At 45.7% G+C, this 21,828-nt stretch overlaps 2 long non-coding RNA genes across 4 annotated transcripts in view; both read right to left on the bottom strand.

Moving 5' to 3' along the window:
- Window positions 1–21,828, bottom strand: part of LOC135058071 (uncharacterized) — a 106,901-nt gene that overhangs the window by 41,009 nt on the left and 44,064 nt on the right. The window lies entirely within an intron of this gene.
- LOC135058070 (uncharacterized) lies at window positions 39–7,826 on the bottom strand. Its single transcript, XR_010244575.1, has 3 exons — window positions 7,754–7,826; window positions 7,468–7,680; window positions 39–1,232 (listed from the first exon to the last, which is right to left on the bottom strand). It is a non-coding gene; the product is annotated as an uncharacterized LOC135058070 (long non-coding RNA).

The raw sequence follows: 21,828 nt of genomic DNA, 5'->3' as shown, positions 1-21,828 counted from the left end.
ATTATGTGTAATAACATTATTACTCATTTTTAACACACACAAACATGTCCCAACAATAATGACATTCATTTTGGCAATGAATTATCTCAATTCAATGACAACATATTAAAAGCTTTTTACGCAACTCAATTGTGTTATTCTTGTAATGTTGTATAGAGTAGAAAGGTAAAATAGTTAACAATCACATTGTAATGTGGATTGGCTGCAGGATAGGAGAATGATTGGAATCTAGAAAGAGTAATGATTAGAAAAAAATCAAGTGGTCTGGTTACTTCCTGTTAACATGTATGTGCAGCTCCAACAACACTTCCCTCCTCCAAAAGAAAACAAAGATGGTAAAGAATAAATGTGCGTACAAATTTTATGCTGTTGTTTGTACCACTTATAATTAATGATGTTGTATAAATTGTCAAGGAGCTAAGTGTTATATATATTTTGCCAAACATACACTTACTAACTATTTTGAATTACTTCTCAGATATGTAAAATATGTTTGTTTTGTGTTAATTTTTTTTTGGGTGCCTGCTTGTCCTGCCCTTTGCCTTTAGCACTGTCATGTTGTCATGCTCTGGTGGAGCGTCTTCGTGGTGATGAGACTGGCGTGATATTTGAAGTAGTCATACCAGAACTGCTGCTTGTTTGCTGTTGGTGCATGGATCTGAGTGTTTCATTCAGGTTAGTGAGGGTGGCAATGAGTTCACGTGAAGCAGCATTTTGATTGTCTACAATTCGGAATAAACTTTCATGAATCTTTTGATTGTTTTGAAAAATGTTCACATAACTTTGCTGTTGTCTGTGCTGTTCTTCCATTAGTCTGAGCTGTTCTTTCATTATGCGCTGTAAGTTGCCCATGACCTGTGTAATGTCTGTACGCAGGAGTTCCATGGTATTGCCAATTCTGGTTGTTTGTTCATTTTGTCTACTCATATTTCTGGTTATTCTTCTGAGGTGACATGGTAGGCTTGCAAACATTTGTGTCTGCCTACGCAGGCAATCTTCATTAGTGGTCTGCTGTCTAGCCCAAATGGTCCAAAACACCTGATCAGGGCCTTGTGTTACTGGTGTTGTTGGGCTGTGTTGTGGTGGTGGTGGTGTGCTTTGCTGTTGTGGTGTACTCACAGGTGCTGGGGGGCCGATTCCTTGGCTTAATGGCTGCATTTCTACGATGATTGTCTCCTCCATGTCACTGTGTTGCTGTTGTTGCGGAGGGATGCTGTTACCAGGACTAGAAGCTGAAATGTCGAAAAATTTGCCGTTAGCTATCCATATGTTTGATAAATGAAAACAAATCACTACACATGGAACACATGTCATTCACTGTTGCTTTCAGATATTCTGCCTAGCAACATCATCACTCATAACTTAAATACATACATATGCGTGTTTGTGGCAAATGTGTCTGGTTACTTAATTGTGAAAGCAAACACTTTAGTTTTATTGTAGATCAGACATACTCCACCATAATAACACATTGTAATCCATAATGTTTTACCTTATAGCTTTTCTAAAACAAACATAGTAATGTTTTTATATGTATTTGGCAATGTGAGCTCAAACACACACATGAAAATTTGATAAACAACCTTACTATTTGCAAACATTAAACATGAGTTTCTCTGACGTCCTAGTGGATGCTGGGGACTCCGTGAGGACCATGGGGAATAGACGGCTCCGCAGGAGACTGGGCACATCTAAAGAAAGATTTAGGTCTATCTGGTGTGCACTGGCTCCTCCCCCTATGACCCTCCTCCAAGCCTCAGTTAGATTTCTGTGCCCGGCCGAGCTGGATGCACACTAGGGGCTCTCCTGAGCTCCTAGAAAGAAAGTATAGTTTAGGTTTTTTATTTAACAGTGAGACCTGCTGGCAACAGGCTCACTGCAGCGAGGGACTAAGGGGAGAAGAAGCGAACCTACCTAAGTGGTGGTAGCTTGGGCTTCTTAGGCTACTGGACACCATTAGCTCCAGAGGGATCGCACACAGGACCCGACCTCGTCGTCCGTTCCCGGAGCTGCGCCGCCGTCCCCCTTACAGAGCCAGAAGCAAGAAGGTCCGGAAAATCGGCGGCTGAAGACTTCTGTCTTCTCCAAGGTAGCGCACAGCACTGCAGCTGTGCGCCATTGCTCCTCATGCACACCACACACTTCGGTCACTGATGGGTGCAGGGCGCTGGGGGGGGGGGGCGCCCTGAGCAGCAATATCAACACCTTGGCTGGCAAAACTGACACCATATATAGCCCCAGAGGCTATATAGGTGTAAATTACCCCTGCCAGAATAACACAAAAAGCGGGAGAAAGCCCGCTGAAAAAGGGGCGGAGCCATCTCCCTCAGCACACTGGCGCCATTTTCCCTCACAGCTCCGCTGGAAGGATCGCTCCCTGGCTCTCCCCTGCAGTCCTGCACTACAGAAAGGGTAAAAAAGAGAGGGGGGGCACAAATTTAGGCGCAGTATAATATATATATGCAGCTATAAGGGAAAACACTCTTTATAGGTGATATCCCTGTGGTATATAGCGCTCTGGTGTGTGCTGGCATACTCTCCCTCTGTCTCCCCAAAGGGCTTTGTGGGGTCCTGTCCTCTGTCAGAGCATTCCCTGTGTGTGTGCTGTGTGTCGGTACCGCTGTGTCGACATTTATGATGAGAAAAATGATGTGGAGGCAGAGCAAATGCCTGTAAATGTGTTTTCACCCCCTGAGGGGTCGACACCTGTGTGGATGGACTTATGGAAGGAATTACGTGACAGTGTCAGCTCCTTACATAAAAGGTTTGACGACATAGGACAGCCGGCTACTCAGCTTGTGACTGTTCCAGCGTCTCAAATGTCATCAGGGGCTTTAAAACGCCTGCTACCTCAGATGGCAGACACAGATGTCGACACGAATACCGTCTCCAGTGTCGACGACGATGAGACTAGTGTACCCTCCAATAGGTCCACCCGTTACATGATTGAGGCAATGAAAAATGTATTACACATTTCTGATAGTACCCCAGGTACCACAAAAAAGGGTATTATGTTCGGTGAGAAAAAACTACCAGTAGTGTTTCCTGCATCTGAGGAATTAAATGAGTTGTGTGAGGAAGCCTGGACTTCCCCCGATAAGAAATTGATAATTTCTAAACGGTTATTGGCAGCGTACCTTTCCCGCCAGAGGATAGGTCATGTTGGGAAACGTCCCTTAGGATAGATAAAGCGCTTACACGTTTATCAAAACAGGTGGCACTACCGTCTCCGGATACGGCCGCCCTAAAGGATCCTGCTGATATAAAGCAGGAGGCTACCCTAAAAGCTATATATACACACACGGGCATTATATTGAGACCAGCGATTGCATCAGCATGGATGTGCAGTGCTGCTGCTGCGTGGTCAGATTCCCTGTCGGATAATATTGATACCCTGGATAGGGACACTATTTTGCTGACAGTAGAGCATATAAAGGACGCTGTCTTATACATGCGTGATGCACAGAGGGATATTTGCCGGCTGGCATCAAAAATAAGCGCAATGTCCATTGCCACCAGAAGGGGGTAATGGACTCGGCAGTGGTCAGGTGATGCCGATTCAAAAAGGCACATGGAAGTTTTGCCTTATAAGGGGGTGGAACTGTTTGGGGATGGTCTTTCAGACCTCGTTTCCACAGCTACGACTGGGAAATCTACATTTTTGCCACAGGCTACCCCACAGCAAAAGAAGGCACCGTATTATCAAGTACAGTACTTTCGGCCCCATAAACACAAGAGGGCTCGAGGCGCATCCTTTCTGCCGAGAGGCAAAGGTAGAGGGAAAAAGCTGCAGCATACAGCCAGTTCCCAAGAGCAAAAGTCCTCCCCCGCGTCCGGTAAGTCCACAGCATGACGCTGGGGCTTCACAGGCGGATCCGGGTACGGTGGGGGCCCGTCTCAGAAATTTCAGCACACAGTGGGCTCTCTCACAGGTGGATCCCTGGGCCCTTCAAGTAGTATCTCAGGGGTACAGGCTGGAATTCGAGACGTCCCCCCCCCTGCCGTTTTCTAAAATCTGCCTTACCAGCAACTCCCTCTGCCAGGGAGGCAGTGTTGGTGGCTATCCAAAAACTGTATTCACAGCAAGTGATTGTCAAGGTACCCCTCCTTCAGCAAGGGTAGGGTTACTATTCCACAATGTTTGTGGTACCGAAACCGGACGGTTCGGGGAGACCCATCTTAAATTTAAAATCCTTGAACACTTATATCAAAAGGTTCAAGTTCAAGATGGAATCGCTCAGGGCGGTTATTGCGAGCCTGGACGAGGGGGATTACATGGTCTCCCTGGACATCAAGGATGCGTACCTGCATGTCCCCATTTACCCTCCTCACCAGGAGTACCTCAGATTTGTGGTACAGGACTGTCACTATCAGTTCCAGACGCTGCCGTTTGGGTTATCCACGGCACCGAGGGTCTTTACCAAGGTAATGGCCGAAATGATGATACTCCTTCGCAAGAAGGGAGTTTTAATTATCCCGTACTTGGACGATCTCCTGATAAAGGCGAGGTCCAAGGAACAGTTGGTAGTGGGGGTAGCACTTTCTCGGGAAGTGCTACAACAGCACGGCTGGATTCTCAATATTCCAAAGTCACAGCTGGTCCCGACGACACGTCTTCTGTTCCTGGGAATGATTCTGGACACAGACCAGAAAAAAGTGTTTCTTCCAGTGGAAAAAGCCGGGGAGTTGTCATCTCTAGTCAGAGACCTCCTAAAACCGGGACAGGTGTCGGTACATCAATGCACACGAGTCTTGGGAAAAATGGTAGCTTCGTACGAAGCAATTCCATTCGGAAGGTTCCACGCAAGGACTTTCCAGTGGGACCTGTTGGACAAATGGTCCGGGTCCCATCTCCAGATGCAACAGCGGATAACCCTGTCGGCAAGGACCAGGGTGTCGCTGCTGTGGTGGCTGCAGAGGGCTCATCTACTAGAGGGAAGCAGATTCGGAATACAGGACTGGGTCCTGGTGACCACGGATGCCAGCCTTCGGGGCTGGGGCGCAGTCACACAGGGAAGAAATTTCCAAGGACTGTGGTCAAATCAGGAGATTTCGCTTCACATAAATATTCTAGAGCTAAGGGCCATTTACAATGCCCTAAGCCAAGCAAGGCCCCTGCTTCAGAACCAGCCGGTACTGATCCAATCAGACAACATCACGGCGGTCGCCCATGTAAACAGACAGGGCGGCACAAGAAGCAGGAGGGCAATGGCAGAAGCCACAAGGATTCTCCGATGGGCGGAAAATCATGTGTTAGCACTGACAGCAGTGTTCATTCCGGGAGTGGACAACTGGGAAGCAGACTTCCTCAGCAGGCACGACCTCCACCCGGGAGAATGGGGACTTCATCCAGAGGTCTTCCAAATGCTGGTAAACCGGTGGGAAAGACCACAGGTGGACATGATGGCGTCCCGCCTCAACAAAAAGCTAAAAAGATATTGCGCCAGGTCAAGGGACCCTCAGGCGATCGCTGTGGACGCTCTAGTAACACCGTGGGTGTACCAGTCGGTTTATGTGTTTCCTCCTCTGCCTCTCATTCCCAAGGTACTGAGAATAATACGAAGGCGAGGAGTGAAAACTATACTCGTGGTTCCGGATTGGCCAAGAAGAGCTTGGTACCCAGAACTTCAAGAGATGCTTTCAGAGGACCCTTGGCCTCTGCCGCTCAGACAGGACCTGCTGCAGCAGGGGCCCTGTCTGTTCCAAGACTTACCGCGGCTACGTTTGACGGCATGGCGGTTGAACACCGGATCCTGAAGGAAAAGGGCATTCTGGAGGAAGTCATCCCTACCCTGATCAAAGCCAGGAAGGATGTCACCGCAAAACATTATCACCGCATTTGGCGAAAATATGTTGCTTGGTGTGAGGCCAGGAAGGCCCCAACGGAGGAATTTCAACTGGGTCGATTCCTGCATTTCCTGCAAGCAGGGGTGACGTTGGGCCTCAAATTGGGGTCCATTAAGGTCCAGATTTCGGCCCTGTCGATTTTCTTCCAGAAAGAACTGGCTTCACTGCCTGAAGTTCAGACTTTTGTCAAAGGAGTTCTGCGTATTCAGCCTCCTTTTGTGCCCCAAGTGGCACCTTGGGATCTCAATGTGGTTTTGGAGTTCCTGAAATCACATTGGAAAGTGGTCATGCTGTTGGCTCTGGCTTCGGCCAGGTGTGTGTCAGAATTGGCGGCTTTGTCCTATAAAAACCCTTATCTGATTTTCCATATGGATAGGGCAGAGTTGAGGACTCGTCCTCAGTTTCTCCCGAAGGTGGTATCAGCAGTTCACTTGAACCAGCCTATTGTGGTGCCTGCGGCTACTAGGAACTTGGAGGATTCCAAGTTACTGGACGTAGTCAGGGCCCTGAAAATTTATGTTTCAAGGACGGCTGGAGTCAGGAAAACTGACTCGCTGTTTATCCTGTATGCACCCAACAAACTGGGTGCTCCTGCTTCTAAGCAGACTATCGCGCGCTGGATTTGTAGCACTATTCAGCTGGCGCATTCTGCGGTGGGACTACCGCAGCCTAAATCTGTAAAAGCCCATTCCACAAGGAAGGTGGGCTCATCTTGGGCGGCTGCCCGAGGGGTCTCGGCTTTACAACTTTGCCGAGCTGCTACTTGGTCAGGGGCAAACACGTTTGCAAAATTCTACAAATTTGATACCCTGGCTGAGGAGGACCTGGAGTTCTCTCATTCGGTGTTGCAGAGTCATCCGCACTCTCCCGCCCGTTTGGGAGCTTTGGTATAATCCCCATGGTCCTTACGGAGTCCCCAGCATCCACTAGGACGTCAGAGAAAATAAGAATTTACTCACCGGTAATTCTATTTCTCGTAGTCCGTAGTGGATGCTGGGCGCCCATCCCAAGTGCGGATTGTCTGCAATACTTGTAAATAGTTATTGTTACACAAATCGGGTTGTTATTGCGAGCCATCTGTTCAGAGGCTCCGTTGTTATCATACTGTTAACCGGGGTTCCTATCACGAGTTATACGGTGTGATTGGTGTGGCTGGTATGAGTCTTACCCGGGATTCAAAATCCTTCCTTATTGTGTCAGCTCTTCCGGGCACAGTATCCTAACTGAGGCTTGGAGGAGGGTCATAGGGGGAGGAGCCAGTGCACACCAGATAGACCTAAATCTTTCTTTAGATGTGCCCAGTCTCCTGCGGAGCCGTCTATTCCCCATGGTCCTTACGGAGTCCCCAGCATCCACTACGGACTACGAGAAATAGAATTACCGGTGAGTAAATTCTTATTTTCTGTTGCAGCATCTTACACACAATGTGCTACTGTATGGCTCAAGTGGACATACATATCTTTACTGGATGTGGACAAGGCCATTTTGCTTGGATTCCATTTCATGTTTTACTTACTTTGGTAAGTATATAAGTTTTTGATGTGTTTTGACTTAATGCGGTTAAGAAAAAGTTGGATTACGATCTAAAATTGTTTACATTTATTTCAGTTTGATACTCACAATCAAGATGAGGGGAGTGTGGACGACGTCTTGTAGGTGTGTCCAAAATTTGGAGTGGGGGGACCGAACATACTGTCGATAATCTTCGTGGCGGGGTAGCCTGCTGTGGTTGGCTCTGGACATCAGACCTTGCTTTCTTTGCTGCCACAGGTTTTTTGTGGTGATGTCTTACAGAAGTCCCACTTCTGCTGCTCCAGACTTCTTTTGATGGACCTATTAATGAAAGTGAAATTTTGTTATGGCCATTCCTTTACAAACATACCCTATACTACAATGGACACTTTACCTGCTTCTGCAGCGTCATCATCATCAGATGTGCTGGGAGTTACTGGAGGACAAGTAGTACTGTTTTTTTTCAAACACTGTAAAAAAAAAAAAAAACACTCATCTATTCATGCTATTGTTGATACATCCACCCATTATGCTTATAAACATGTATTCAATAAGAAATGCTTGCTTTATTTTTATGAAAAACATAAGGACCGGAAACAAAAAAACCACTACATAAAACAATAAACATTGTCCAATAGCCATATGCACTATGGAAAGTTCAACACAGGAAAACATGTACAGGACACTGACTTAGGCCACAAGTAAAAATACATACATTAACAACCACAAACACACACATCTTCATTTTGTAATGAAAGGAAAAATATTACAGATGCAATATATAAAATGCTCTGTGATGTGGCACTCCAAACACACATTACCACTATATGAGCCAAACAAAAAAAAAAAAAAAAATTAAAAAATTACACTGCAGTGTTGTGTCACGGTACAAATACAAACTCAAACTGAACAAACAAATAGTGTTTTTAAAAAAAAATATATTACATTCTGTAATAATGACATTACACATGTAAGTGGTTTCCAAACCACTTTCCACTACTCCAGCCTCTAACATGACAACCACTGTTTTTGAAATATTGCACATGGATAACCTAAATATAAAACATAGTCCAAATAAAAAAACTAAAAATGTCCAAAAGGAAAACATTATTGCAGGACAATTCAATGACACACCAAGTCCAAACTACACATGCAAAATAAACTGGAAAAAAACACATGACATACAATAAAGTAAGATGTTACATTGGCTTTTGTATAAAACATTACCCAAAACAATGTATTTGCTGACACACACTTGAAGATGGGAGTAATATGCAACGTGACATGACACACATTTAAAAAAAAAAAAAAAGGTCATAGAATGTTAATGCAAATACACATGCTCACCATTCTTCCTGGGCCTATCTGAATCCCGGACATGGGTTGCAGAGACTACTTCAGGAGGTATTACACTCCGCATGGGCTCCTCATACTCCAGATAGCTTGCAATATAGGGCTGGCCACCACCGTTTTTTCGAGCCGACTTCGCCTCCTTGGCCATTTTGGACTTGACACGTCGCTTTATGTCATAGTACCGTTTGCAGCACGTGTCCTCCGTCCGCTTGACCACCCCCTCACTATTGACAGCAGCAACAACTTTCGCCCACAACACCGTCTTCCTCCGTGTTAGCACCTTGGCGGACTCAGGCCCAAATAGCTGCCGCTGATACTTCATCAGCTCACGCACCAATGCAACATTTTCAGCTAAACTAAACTTTACATTCCGCCCAGTCTTGGTAGTGGTGCGTGGCTGCGTAGCTGTCTGACTGTCACTATCACTGTCACTTGAGGCTGCTGCAGCAACCTCACCCACCTCCTCCACCTGACCGACCTCCTCCCCCTCACTCACACCCTCCACCTCACCCACCTCTGAGTCACACATAATTGTGTGTCTAAACACTTAACACAGAAAAAAAAAATAGACAAACAACACACTCCTCCTCTACCACTACACAACTCACACACCCACACACACACACACACACACGCAAACACTGACAAGGGACTATAAAGAAAAATAACTTGGACAAAAAATATGAGACAAAACCACAAAAAACAAGACTACAAGAATGACAAGACGACTTTCAAACACAATACCACACTCAGAAATCGCTACCAACACTCCTCACCAAACCACAAATTTACCTACCTCCACAGCACAACCTCCCTCCTCCTCACCACTAACTAAACCCACGAGGTGCGGACGGTTTGGGGCGTATTTATATGGTTGCGCACAGACACTCCTACATCTGAAACACAACCAATCACGAACGGGGATGAAAAACTAAACTAAAAGTGAAAATGCGGCCGGGGTCTTAAAAAAAACCTGCCGCGTTTAACTTAGAAAAAATACCGGTAAAAACAACCAAAAGACGTACGCAAATGACAATGATGGCCAAGAATGGTCCAAAAAAAAAAAACGACTGGCATCGACATCGGAAAACACGAAAACCATAAAGTCGACTGCTTCGTAACTTTGCGTATATAGGCCCTCATTCCGAGTTGATCGGTCGCAAGGCGAATTTAGCAGAGTTACACACGCTAAGCCTACGCCTACTGGGAGTGTATCTTAGCATCTTAAAATTGCGACCGATGTATTCGCAATATTGCGATCACAAACTACTTAGCAGTTTTAGAGTAGCTCCACACTTACTCTGCCAGTGCGATCAGTTCAGTGCTTGTCGTTCCTGGTTTGACGTCACAAACACACCCAGCGTTCGCCCAACCACTCCCCCGTTTCTCCGGCCACTCCTGCGTTTTTTCCGGAAACGGTAGCGTTTTCAGCCACACGCCCATAAAACGCTGTGTTTCCGCCCAGTAACACCCATTTCCTGTCAATCACATTACGATCGCCGGAGCGAGGAAAAAGCCGTGAGTAAAAATACTATCTTCATAGCAAAGATACTTGGCGCAGTCGCAGTGCGAATATTGCGCATGCGCACTATGCGGAATTTCACTGCGATGCGATGAAAAATACAGAGCGAACGACTCGGAATGAGGGCCATAGTTTCAAAAAGTTGCATGAAAATGCACCCGATACAAAACGAGTTTAAACACTACACAAACCGACTCAAACACGAATATTAGTAAATATTGCCCATGGTTTTTTTCCAGATACAAAGTTACAATACCTGCCTTTTTGCTTTACTTACAAACAGGAATCAGGCCCTGAGAGTACACAATTATTACAAGTTTGCCATGGGCATGGCCAAAAATCCACCGATGTCAGGTGGATTTTTTACACCCACGATAGGGGTGGTGCAGACAGGTCTTGCAACAGAAATCTGTCTGCACCAGCTCTATCGGTCTATCTATAACTGTTAATAAATATTTATCTATACACAACATATATAAGTATGTATATCCTTCCTTCCTCCTCCAACACACACCACAGTATGTCTCTCCCTAATGACTCCATGCTGCATTCCCAATTCCCCCACCCCATCCCAAAGCCCTGTATTCCCTCCCCAATCCACTCTTACCCCAGGGGGAGACACACTGTACTCTCCAGACCCAAACACCACTGAGCAGGTACCATGCGGCACTCACAACCCACCAGAAGAGGGCAGTACAGGGCATAGAAATCCTGGCCATGGCCAGTGGAGCTGCTGCCATGTTCCATAAACTGCTTTTAACATTGCTGTACCAGGAAGAGTGGGCACATTTGTGCATGGGCGTATCTAGGGGTCCGAGCTCCCCTGGCAAAGTAAGGGCTGGTGGCCAGCCCCCGCCCCCCCCCCCACACACACATATTTGAAATAAGGAGGGTGTATCAAAAAAGCAATGCGGCTTTGTAGGGAAGGGGCATGGCCACACAATAGTACTTCCAATTCAAATTATGCCACACAGTATCACATCACACTGCACATTAGTTTCTCTTATTCACGTTATGCCACACGGCAGTACCCCTATAGGAAACACTGTCTATAGAAGGCATATAGGGAATGCAAATAGAAAATAGAAATGTGGACCAGTGCTAGTAAATATATTTCTATTTTTATAAGTGGAATGTGCTCAAACCACATTCAGGGATGCGACTGCAATATCTCTGTTCTCAGCGCTCCGTCGATTGGATCACATTGGCAGTAAAGACCTCTGCCTGATTGACAGGCAGAGACGGAGGGCGAGGGGCGGTGATGGACCGTTGCGGGGGCGGTGTGGGGAAAACGGGGTCAGGCTGTCTGCATTTTCGGGGCGGCTGCGTGATATCACACACAGCCACCCCTATGTGAAAAATGGCGGCAGACCATCTGCATATGCAGCCTAGCTGGACGGCCTTGCCCTGCGATTGATGAGCAGCCCCCAGCATGCAATAGAAAGGATTGCAGATTCTGCTTTTTAGCAGAATCTGCAATCCTTACCGAATAACCCCCACTGCCATTAGTCCATCTGATCCCACCCATAGGCACACACATACACACTTACATTCATACTGTCACACACAAAACACATACAGTACATATGATAAACAGTACAGTCACACATGCAGTATATACAAATAGTTACACACATACATACAGTCACATACATATATAGTTACACATTTATTCACATACATAGTCACACACTAATACACACATACAGTAGACATACCTCCCAACAGTCCAGTTTTTCACAGGACAGTCACGTTTTTTTGGGACTGTCCCACCCGTGGGCCGCGGTGTCCCACGGTGGGGTGGTGAGGCAGTTGGGAGGCTCCTGCACTCGCTGCTCTGCTTAGCAGAGCAGCGGTGAATAGACGCTGTGCGCATGCGCACAACATCTATTGTGTGGAGACAGGAGGAGAGGGGGCATGCCAGCGGCTCACGGAGCGCTGGGCATGTCCCCTCAGTGATGAAAATGGGGGCGTGGCTCACGATCACAGGCCTTCCCGCGAAGTCAGCCCCTTTTTCTTAGGCCGCGCCGCCTTTTTGGGAGTGCGCGTGTGTCTCTCTTAAGCTATGGACAAAGTTGGGAGGTATGCAGTAGATACTTATACACACACACACAAACATACGTACACACACATATAGTCACATACATAAATGCAGACACACATCACACATACAAACAGACTATATAGTGTTTAACCCCTCACTTCAAAGACAGGGTAAACTCAATGCATGTACTGCAAGTAGCTCCTTGTCCTCTCCCTCTCTCCTCCATGCTGCTGGGTTACCTGGCACTGACCGAGTGCCGTTTCGCCCTGCCCCCGTTTCCACTCCGTCCACTTCCCGAAGGTCAATGCCGTGCAGTGCAGTCTTGTGCCAATCCTCCCCTCACTTAATCTGGATTGTATCTTGTGACTGTCTGTAACTGCCGGTGTCCAGCGGCACAGCACTGCACTAGTGATCAATAAACTACAGCTCCCGGAGCTCCCGACAACAAGGGATGCTGGTAGCTGTAGTTTATGTTGAGTCTGATTACAAGTGATGTGCGGTGCACTGCCGCCTGACACTGGCGCAGGCACTAACAGACAGTCACCAAGTCTGACAGTACTACTGGATTCTACCCACTGGACGTGAATGGCACTGCCAGGCGGCGCCCCCTCCTTGCCTGGCGCCCCTGGCGAGTGCCATCCTGGCCAATGGGTAGATACGCCCCCGTGTAGGGGCAGTGCAGCCACATGGATAGGGCTGATTCTGAATATGAAAGTCCATTGCTGATTTCAAGCATGCAGTGCATCTGCATATGCAGTCGCTTCACATGCTGCCCTGAATCAGCCTCATAATGGTTATCAGAGGAGCGTGACGGAGGGGACCGGAGAATGCTGCCATTGCTGCTGCTGCTACTTGAGGAGCCTGTTACAGGGAGCCGGGGACTGCTGCTGCGTAAAAAGAAAAGGCTCAGGTGGTGCACAAGGATAGATAAGTATAAGCTTAACTACATTACTGTATAAGTGACTGTTTTTTTTTTATTTTTTGTTTTTTTTTTCTCTCTGTCCTTCTGTATCTCCCCTTGTCCTTAATTGTATTATCAATTACTGTCCTGTTGTTTTATATTGTTTTTCGTCACAGCTAGGCTATAGTACCGTATAGTATTGCACAGATTGAATTGCTTTTTCTGAAGGTAACAGGGAGTTAGACTTTACAAACAAAATGGGTGGGGCTGTGATGGAGAATCTCACTCAGTGCATGTTGTGTAAGATGTATGCGCACCTGGAGCAACCGTCCCAGTGTGAATACATCTGCGCGAGCTATGTGCGAACGGCTTCCCTGGAAGCCCAGGTAACTGATCTAGAGCAGACCGTTACAAATCTAATGGACATTTACAATCTCGAGCAAAGCTTAGATAGAACGGTGAAGGAGTTGCAGGGGGTGACACCAGTAGACGAGGACAACCAGATAGCCAGCTGGGTCACGGTTAGAAGGAAGATAAAGCGGGCGGGAAGGCAGGACAACTCTGAACTACCAAACCCCAATAAATTTGCCCGATTGGATGAAGATTCAGTGGATGGTAGTGAAGAAATGAGATAGCTGGAGGAGACCATTCCCGCTAGCAACCGGAACAGTCCCCCCCCAGCACAGATGGGAAAAAAGATAGTGAAGTACCTAGTCAGATTGTGGTGGTAGGGGATTCTATTAGGAAGACAGACAGGGCAATCTGCTACCGGCACCATGACCACCATACAGTGTTGTCTCCCGGGTGCGACACATTGCAGTCCAGGTAGAAAGATTGTTGGGAGGGGCTGGGTACAACCCAGTGGTCTTGGTGCACGTTGGCACCAACGACAAAGTTAGAGGTAGGTGGGATGTCCTTAAGAAAGATTATAGGGACTGAGTCCAGAAACTAAAAGCAAGGACATCTAGGGTAATATTTTCCGAAATATTACCTGTGCCATGCGCTAGTCCAGGGAGGCAGAGGGAGATTAGGGAGGTAAATGTGTGGCTTAGAGCAGGGCCAGCTCCAGCCACATTCCTTAGGAGTCGGCGCCCTGTGTGGCTGCTCCTAAGGGTGGCCGGCCGCAATTTTAAATTAGCCGCCAGTCCATCAACCAATCAGAGCTCACGCTGCCGGACCGTGAGCTTTGTTTGGTTGACGGACCCGCGACTTCAGGCAGGGGGCCACCAGAGATGGGAGTGAGGGGCAGGAGAGGCACACGTTGCGCTCTCCTCCCCTCACAGAGAGAGCAGCGGTGGAGGCAGCATGGGAGCAGCAGCAAGGCCGGCGGCAGTGAGCAGCTCTACAGGGGGCATGTGTATCTGGCTCTGTGGGGGGCACGTGTATCTGGCACTGTGGGGGGCACGTATATCTGGCACTGTGGGGGGCACGTATATCTGGCACTGTGGGGGGCACGTATATCTGGCACTGTGGTGGGCACATGTATCTGGCACTGTGGGGAGCACGTGGAGATCTGGCACTATGTGGGCACATGGATCTGGCACTATGGTGGGCACATGTGTATCTGACACTGGGGGGCATGTGTATCTGACACTGTGGGGGGCACGTGTATCTGGCACTGGTGGGCATGTGTATCTGACACTGTGGTGGGCATGTGTATCTGACACTGTGGGGGGCACTTGTATCTGGCACTGTGGTAGCATATTAAGTGTATCTGGCACTGTGGGGGCATATTATGTGTATCTGGCACTGTGGGGGAATATTATGTGTATCTGGCACTGTGGGGGCATTTGTGTATCTGGCACTGTGGGGGCATATTATGTGTATCTGGCACTGTGGGGGCATATTATGTGTATCTGACACTGGGGGCATATTATGTGTATCTGGCACTGTGGGGGCATATTATGTGTATCTGGCACTGTGGGGGCATATTATGTGTATCTGACACTGGGGACATATTATGTGTATCTGGCACTGTGGGGGCATAGTATGTGCATCTGGCACTGTGGGGGCATTTGTGTATCTGGCACTGTGGGGTCATATAATGTGTATCTGACAATGTGGGGCATATAATGTGTATCTAGCACAGTGGGTGCATATTATGCGTATCTGACACTGGGGGCATATTATGTGTAGAGAAAACTAAGAAAAAAAGGAACTACAGACAGCGCTTGCAGATTTCTTATTATAATAAATGTATTAATTAATTTTTATCTCAATGATAAATTTCCACTAGTATTATTATAGTACCAAAACTAAAAAAATCTTTCCCTTGCCTTAACAACAAATTTGCATGTAAAATTACTAAAACCACATTAATACTTCATATTACATATAATAAAACATTCAATGCTCTGCTCCTTACATCAATTTAGCTAACCCTTTTGATGCAAAAAAGATACAATAGTTTCAATGAATCCTAATGTTACATTTAGTTGCTACAAAGCTTACAGCAGCTGTGTCCGTGGTTTGGTTACTTATTTCCACTTGGTTCTCTGCTGAATCCTTTCTTTAATAGTTGTAATCTTGAGCTGGATGTTATGACACTAAGTGAGATATACTATAGGTGAAAGGGATTGCATTTAATCACACACAGTCCGTGTATAAGCCAGTAGCTTTTTTTCTTCTTTCTCCCCCTCCTCACTTTAAAGTGACGCTGATCCAGTTAGCAGTAATTTAATCATGCATAGCTTTTTGGAGCAGTAAGGTTAGTAAGTAAAGTCACAATTTTTATAAAACATGGCCATGTTAGGTTTTAATTACCACTCCGCCTCAGGTTAATGATTCTGTAGTTCTCCCGGCTCTGGTGCTGATTAACCTTTCGTAGTGAGCCTTATCCAGAGATACGTCCAAATTCCTCCTGATGCTCGGCGGTGGTGAATAAAGTTGTCACTGGCAGGTGAAGTGAAGAGACGCGTTTCACTGACTGAGGAAGCTGCCGATGCCCGTAGGCAGTGAAACGCGTCTTCACTTCACCTGCCAGTGACAACTTTATTCACCACCGCCGAGCATCAGGAGGAATTTGGACGTATCTCCGGATAAGGCTCACTACGAAAGGTTAATCAGCACCAGAGCCGGGAGAACTACAGAATCATTAACCTGAGGCGGAGTGGTAATTAAAACCTAACATGGCCATGTTTTATAAAAATTGTGACTTTACTTACTAACCTTACTGCTCCAAAAAGCTATGCATGATTAAATTACTGCTAACTGGATCAGCGTCACTTTAAAGTGAGGAGGGGGAGAAAGAAGAAAAAAAGCTACTGGCTTATACACGGACTGTGTGTGATTAAATGCAATCCCTTTCACCTATAGTATATCTCACTTAGGGGCAGATTTATTAAGCTCGGTGAAGTGATAAAGTGGAAGGTGATAAAGGACCAGCCAATCAGATCCTAACTGCCATGTCACAGGCTGGGTTTGAAAAATGACAGTTAGGAGCTGACTGGCTGGTCCTTTATCACCTTCCAATTTATCACTTCACCAAGCTTAATAAATCTGCCCCTTAGTGTCATAACATCCAGCTCAAGATTACAACTATTAAAGAAAGGATTCAGCAGAGAACCGAGTGGAAATAAGTAACCAAACCACGGACTCAGCTGCTGTAAGCTTTGTAGCAACTAAATGTAACATTAGGATTCATTGAAACTATTGTATCTTTTTTGCATCAAAAGGGTTAGCTAAATTGATGTAAGGAGCAGAGCATTGAATGTTTTATTATATGTAATATGAAGTATTAATGTGGTTTTAGTAATTTTACATGCAAATTTGTTGTTAAGGCAAGGGAAAGATTTTTTTTAGTTTTGGTACTATAATAATACTAGTGGAAATTTATCATTGAGATAAAAATTAATTAATAAATTTATTATAATAAGAAATCTGCCAGCGCTGTCTGTAGTTCCTTTTTTTCTTAGTTTTCTCTTATATTCGAAGAGGGTTGGGAAGTCCCTCTGTGTATAGTGAGCTGCATGCAGTTTTTGGACATATACATGTTGTTAATTGAACAAATCTAATTATATTGGCGCTAAGGGAGCTACTTTAGCATATTATGTGTATTTGACACTGTGTTGGCATATTAAGTGTATCTGACAAAGTGGGGGCATACTATGTGTATCTGACAATGCGGGCATATGTGTATATGGCACTGCACTGCTGGGGGCATATAATGTGTATCTGACAATGTGGGGGCATATAATGTGTATCTGACAATGTGGGGGCATATAATGTGTATCTGATAATTTGGGGTCATAAAATGTGAATCTGACAATGTGGGGTTATATAATGTGTATCTGACACTGGGGGCATATTTTGTGTATCTGACACTGGGTGCATATTATGTGTATCTGGCACTGCACTGTTGGGGGCATAAAATGTGTATCTGGCACTGTGGGGCCATATGTGTATCTGGCACTGTGGGGGCATGTAATGTGTATCTGGCACTGCACTGCTGGGGGCATATGTCTATCTCGCACTGCTGCGGGCATATATGTGTATCTGGTACTGCACTAATGGAGCATATGTGTATCTTGCACTGCTGGGGGTGTATATGTATTTGGCACCACTGGGGGCATATGTATATTAGGCACTGCACTACTGGACGCATATGTGTATCTGACACTATACTGGAGACATTATGTGTAAGGGACACTAATGTGGTCGTCATGTGTCAGGCTGCTAATTGTTAGACATGCGTCCGGTATCCACCATTATTGCAGTGAGATTTAGACAATTGATGGAGGTTTCGTGTCCCCGGTACCAAATCCCATCTAGATTCCACTTCACTAGGCAGGCGATACCGAGATTTTGCCATTTAATTCCAGTGATTTGGATGTATAATTACAGTGATTTTGCAGTATAATTACAGTGATTTTGCCATTTAATTCCAGTGATTTGGACATATTATTCCAGTGATTTTGCCATGTAATTCCAGTGATTTGGACGTATAATTCCAGTGATTTGGACGTATAATTCCAGTGGTAATTGTTTGTATCGCTCGGCTTAGTCATACAGCTACCTCATTGCACCTCTTCGACATCTTTGCATGAGGTGCTGTTTGGGGCCTAGTTTTTGAAAAGTGGCATCCTGTCTGACACTGCCGTATGAGTCCATGGGTACTGCTGTAGTAGTCCTGGGGTACTGCCTTATACGTCCATCATTTATAAAAAATGACAGAGGCGTGCTGGAGATGCTGTCAGTGGACCGAACAATTGAGGCCCACTCTCGACATTCAGCCACTGCATGACACTACTAGATGGGCCAGGTGGTTGTGTTGCTTAGCTTAGTCATACAGCAACCTCGGTGCACCTTTTTTTCTTCTTTGCATCATGTGCTGTTTGGGGACTATTTGTTTAAAGTGCCTTAATTCCAGTGATTTGGACGTATAATTCCAGTAATTTTGCAGTATAATTCCAGTGATTTTGCAGTATAATTCCAGTGATTTGGACGTATAATTCCAGTGATTTGGTCGTATAATTCCAGTGATTTGGACGTATAATTTCAGTGGGGCCTAGTTTTTGAAAAGTGCCATCCTGTCTGACACTGCAGTGCCACTCCTAGATGGGCCAGGTGTTTGTGCCACACATTTGTGTCGCTTGGCTTAGTCATACATCAGTCTCGGTGCACCTCTTTTTCTTCTTTGCATCATGTGCTGTTTGGGGACCAGTTTTTGAATAGTGCCATCTTGTCTGCAACTGTAGTGCTACTCCTAGATTGGCCAGGTGTTTGTGCCGCACACTTGTGTCGCTTAACTTGGTGATATAGCCACCTCGGTGCAACTTTTAGGCCTAAAAACAATATTGTGAGGTGTGAGTTGTTCAGAATAGACTAGAAATGAGTGGAAATGAATGTTATTGAGGTTAATAATACCGTAGGAGCAAAATTACCCCCAAATTCTGTGATTTTAGCTGTTTTTATGTTTTTTACAAAAATCATCCAGATCCAAAACCAAAACACGAAAGGGTGGTTTGGCAAAACCAAGCCAAAGCCAAAACATAAAAGTGGAATTAGAACCAAAACCAAAAAAGTGCCAGCCGCACATCTCTAGTTACATGCTGTTCAGTGGAGACAGACTAAATAAAAGGGGTGGAGGAGTATGTCTCTATGTAAAACCGGATATAAAGGAAGATATTTGCGATGGGACCGTAAATACTGTTGAGACTTTATGAGTAAAAATTGCATGCTGGGGAAAGGGACTAAAAAAGATACTTATAGGGATATGCTACAAACCGCCTAATATTAATGTGTCAGATGAGGAATTGTTACTGAAGCAAATCGAAAAAGTTAGGAGACATAATAGTGATGGGAGATTTTAACTATCCAGAGATTAATTGGACATATGATTCAGGTAATACTGTTAGGGGTAATAGGTTTTTAAACACACTAAATGATCACTACTTTCTTCAACTAATTGAGGAACCAACTAGGTACAATGCAATCTTAGATCTGGTACTAACAAACAATGGGGAATTGATAACAAATATTATAGTAGGGGAGCCCATCGGAAAAAGTGACCACAATATGGTTACATTCAACATCAGTTTTCAAAAGCAGCCCTATTTAGGCCCAACTAAGACCCGAAACCAGGGGTGGCCAGACTTTTGGTACCTGGGATCTACTTTTTGTTCATTTACTTAACCGGTGATCAACTGGCGTCAGATAACACCAATAATAACACTCACATTAAAACTAGAGATCTGCGGCAGGCACTTTTCGTGTTTTGTGTTTTGGTTCTAATTCCACTTTCGTGTTTTGGTTTTGGCTTGGTTTTGCCAAAACCACCCTTTCGTGTTTTGGTTTTGGATCTGGATGATTTTTGAAAAAACATAAAAACGGCTAAAATCACAGAATTTTCGGGTAATTTTCCTCCTACGGTATTATTAACCTCAATAACATTAATTTCCGCCATTTCCAGTCTATTCAGAACACCTCACAATATTGTTTTTAGGCCTAAAAGTTGCACCGAGGTGGCTGTATGACTAAGCTAAGCGACACAAGTGTGCGGCACAAACACCTGGCCCATCTAGGAGTGGCACTGCAATTGCAGACAAGATGGCACTATTCAAAAACTAGTCCCATAACAGCACATGATGCAAAGAAGAAAAAGAGGTGCAATGAGGTAGCTGGATGGCCAAGCTAAGCTACACATGTGTGCGGCACAAACACCTGGCCCATCTAGGAGTGGCACTGCAGTTACAGACAGGATGGCACAAAAAAAACTAGTCCCCAAACAGCACATGATGCAAAGAAGAAAAAGAGGTGCAAGATGGAATTGTCCTTGGGCCCTCCCACCCACCCTTATGTTGTATAAACAGGATATGCACACTTTAACAAACCAATCATTTCAGCGACAGGGTCTGCCACACGACTGTGGCTGAAATGACTGGTTGGTTTGGGCCCCCACCAAAAAAGAAGCGATCAATCTCTCCTTGCACAAACTGGCTCTACAGAGGCAAGATGTCCACCTCATCCTCAAATTCCTCATGCCTTTCACTGTGTACATCCTCGTCATAGAGTATTAATTCGTCCCCCACTGGAATCCACCATCACAGGTCCCTGTGTACTTTCTGGAGGCAATTGCTGGTAAAGGTCTTCCCGGAGGAATGTATAATTCATTTTGAAATCATCATCTTCTCCACATTTAGTGGGAGCAACCTCCTACGCCGATCGCTGACAAGGTTACCGGCTGCACGAAACACTCTTTCAGAGTACACACTGGAGGGGGGGGGGGGGGGGGGGCAACTTAGGTAAAATAAAGCCAGTTTGTGCAAGGGCCTCCAAATTGCCTCTTTCCTGCCAGCATACATACGGACTGTCTGACATGCCTACTTGGATGCTGTCACTCATATAATCCTCCACCATTCTTTCAATGGTGACAGAATCATATGCAGTGACAGTAGACATATCAGTAATTATTGGCAGGTCCTTCAGTCTGGACCAGATGTCAGATTTCGCTCCTGACTGCCCTGGATCACCGCCAGCGGGTGGGCTAGGAAATCTTATCCTTTTGTTGCAGCACAAATGGCGGGAGAAATTGAAGGACGAGCTGTTGACTGGTCACGTTCCACTTGAGTTGACAATTTACTAACCAGCATGTCTTTGCACCTCTGCACACTTGTGTCTGCTGGAAAGAGAGATACAACGTAGGCTTTAAACCTAGGATCGAGCACGGTGGCCAAAATGTAGTGCTCTGATTTCAACAGATTGACAACCCTTGAATCCTGGCAAAGCAAATGAAGGGCTCCATCCACAAGTCCCACATACTTTGCAGAATCGCTCCGTCTTAGCTCCTCCTTCAATTTATCCAGCTGCTTCTGCAAATGCCTGATGAGGGGAATGACCTGACTCAAGCTGGCAGTGTCTGAACTGACTACACGTGTGCCAAGTTCGAAGGGTTGGAGAACCTTGCACAAGACGGAAATCATTCTCCACTGCATTACCCCTCCTTTGCCTATATCGTAGGTGGATGTATAGGCTTGAATGGCCTTTTGCTGCTCCTCCAACCTCTGAAGCATACTGTATATAGTGTTGAATTCCACCTCGTCACCACCTCTTGCTTCAGTTGAAGGGAGGGCAGGTTCAGGAGTGTTTTCTGGCGCTCCAGTCTTCGGCACGCAGTGGCAGAATGCCGAAAAAGTGGCCCGCAATTTTTCG

Source organism: Pseudophryne corroboree, chromosome 3 (assembly GCF_028390025.1).
Source record: "Pseudophryne corroboree isolate aPseCor3 chromosome 3, aPseCor3.hap2, whole genome shotgun sequence".
Taxonomy (NCBI): domain Eukaryota; kingdom Metazoa; phylum Chordata; class Amphibia; order Anura; family Myobatrachidae; genus Pseudophryne; species Pseudophryne corroboree.
The sequence above is the reverse complement of the archived record's forward strand: the minus strand, read 5'-3'. Positions and strand labels throughout refer to the sequence as shown.